Genomic DNA, 2645 nt, shown 5'->3' with positions numbered 1-2645 from the left:
CGCTGTGGGCAGGGCCTCAGGCGTCCTCACCTCTGAGTGCTCATCCAGCGGTCACCAGGACTAGGCACACTCTCATTGCTGCCTCTCTTGAGTCATCGGCCTTGGGACAAGGGGAGACAACATGAAAACACCGATCAGCTACCTCCTGCACACCTCCCACTGTGGGTGTGCCTGCAACGAAGGTACATGCCCTTGACCAGAATCGAACCTGGGACCCTTCAGTCCGCAGGCCGACACTCCATCCACTAAGCCACGCTGGCCAGGGCTAGCCATCTTTCTTTCCCATGGTCCCTGCCCCTCAGTCTACTTAGTAATTCTTCTTTGTTAGGCCCCTGCCCCTAGCACACTGAGGCCGGATTCTAACTTTTCCTAAATTGCTCAGAGGAAGGACAGACTGGAAGACAGAGGACAGCAGCTGTGGACTGGAAGGGGAAGTCTTTACATTATAAGGGAGCTGGCAAGAGTGAGCACTGAGGATGGAGCCCTGAGATAACACAGGCATCTGGAGGGCACCTGGCCTCTGGGCTGGGCAAGGGCACTGAGCAGCCTGAGCCCATAGAGCCTGGTGGGTGCCAGGCTGTCAACAGACCATTTTCTTTCCACAAATTTTTGCAAATGCAGAATGAATTAGGTGTACGGGTTTGTGGAGCTTAATTCAGGGCCTCACCCCCTTGTGACCTCTGAGAGAGCAGAGTCCTGGGACTGTCAGCTGCTCTTGTATCTCGTGGACCTGGGGACTTTGAACAGACACTCAACCCAGACTCCTAAGGCCAGAAGTAGGGCTTCATGAAGTGGAACTTGTTTATGGCAACCAGTGTAATGAGTGCAAGGTCCTCCAGACATAGGTTCCAGAATGTGCAAAGGCTTGGAGTAAAAAGCGAGCTGAATCAGGAACCTGCAGGTATGTTTTTTAAAATACATATATATTTTTATTGATATTAGATGTAGAAAGGAAGGGAGAGGGAGAGAGAGAAACAGGGATGAGCAAGAAACAAGGATCCACAATCACTACTATGGATCCAGCCAACAGCCCAGGCATGTGACCTCACCAGTGCATGAGACTATGCACAACCAACTGAGACACATCAGCCAGCACTGTAGATCACTTTAATACATGGAATCATGGTCAGGTTGGTAATGGTGGTAGTAGCTCAGAAGGGACAGTGTGAGCCTGAGGACTGGCTTTCTTGCTGGGGCCACTGTTTGTGGGAGGTGGGTGTCACAACACAGCATAGGGACAGAAGTTGTCATGTAGAGTGTGGAGGAGAGATAATCGTTTTGCAGTGGCTGATATCTTCAAAAGATGAGTGGACCTGAGGTTAATTGGAGACCAAAGAGTAATTCAAACAACATGAGACTAGGGCTGGTACATATCAACTTTTCTAAACTCACCAGGATTTTGTTGTGACCCTTGTGACCTGACTGTGGGGAGTTGCAGTCAGTCTTGTCGATTAGCTAAGGGCTTGAGTGGTCATCTGTGAAACTCACTGGGCATGGTGCAGAGGGCCATCGGGGCTGGGAATTGAGTGAAGGTTAAGAGAGATGTTGACTGCTACTAGTGAAAGGACATCAAGTGCAGCATAACAGGAGGTGGGCTATGGATATCTGAGATCTGATTGTTTTTCTTAATAGTTGTGGTTGAAGGAGAAAAAAAAAACAGTCATGGAGAGAGGCCTATGTAGCAGGACTCAAGGCTGCCTCTATGAGTTTGGGCTATCAGAGTCTGGGTAGTACTTGATCATGATTCAATTTGGCAGCCGTCCTCTGGACAACATGTGCTGAGTAATAAGTAAAAGGCCAGGAGATGAACATGGGGGCTGGGGCTGTGGAAGTGCAGGCTTGAGAGAGGTGTGGTAGAAAAAGTGATGAGCACTTGGAGAGGGAAGTGAATTCATGGCCACAGAACCCTGACATTGACATAAGAGTGAATGAAGGAAGTCTATTTCTGGTGGTGCCTGGATGTAACAATAAGGTGAATTACCTGTAAAGATAGGTGTTTGGGTGCTACATTCTAGGTTAAGAGCTTAGGTGCCATTTAACTAACCACCTGCCTTTTGTTGGGAGTGACACATTGATTGATGGGAATGAGATAGCATTCATAAATGTTACCCAGGCTTGTAAATCTCCCCTGGCATGGATAAGGAAGAAGAGTAAGAGAGAACTAGATTATGCAGGTGGTGACCTATATTTTTGGAAAAGAAGTTGATTAGGAAAAAATTTATCCACACCATGGTAAAATCTGAATAATCTTTGAAGTTGTGCTCTGGGAATGAACCTGTGTGCGAGAAGTGTTGTTCAGAGAACAATGTGCAGCGTATTTTGAAAAGTGATGGCCTCAGCACCTTGGGATCGGGGTCAAGCTGATGAAGTGTGATGCCATGTTTTTGGTGTCTTAGAGGAACAGTTGGAGGGACTACAAGGTTAATTCCTGAGAAGATCAGTATCAAATCACACACACTCTTTATGGCCAATGTCCCTCTCTAACCTATGTGTTTGACACCCAATCTATTGATAACAGGCAGTGTGGTATACATGGGAGGTCCAGAGCTCAGATATCTTCTATCTGCTCAACTGCCTTAATTGTTGTGGGAAGAAAAATATCAGCAGTCCAAGAGACTCCTCAAGAATTCAGGGGCCTTTTGACA

The 2645-nt window shown here is 47.4% G+C and overlaps 1 protein-coding gene across 1 annotated transcript in view; it reads left to right on the top strand.

The window, feature by feature from the left end:
* Positions 1-2645, top strand: part of LOC102773832 (zinc finger protein OZF-like) — a 14161-nt gene that overhangs the window by 8483 nt on the left and 3033 nt on the right. The window lies entirely within an intron of this gene.

The sequence above is a fragment of the Myotis davidii genome, unplaced genomic scaffold, assembly GCF_000327345.1.
Source record: "Myotis davidii unplaced genomic scaffold, ASM32734v1 scaffold1582, whole genome shotgun sequence".
Lineage (NCBI taxonomy): Eukaryota > Metazoa > Chordata > Mammalia > Chiroptera > Vespertilionidae > Myotis > Myotis davidii.
The sequence above is the reverse complement of the archived record's forward strand: the minus strand, read 5'-3'. Positions and strand labels throughout refer to the sequence as shown.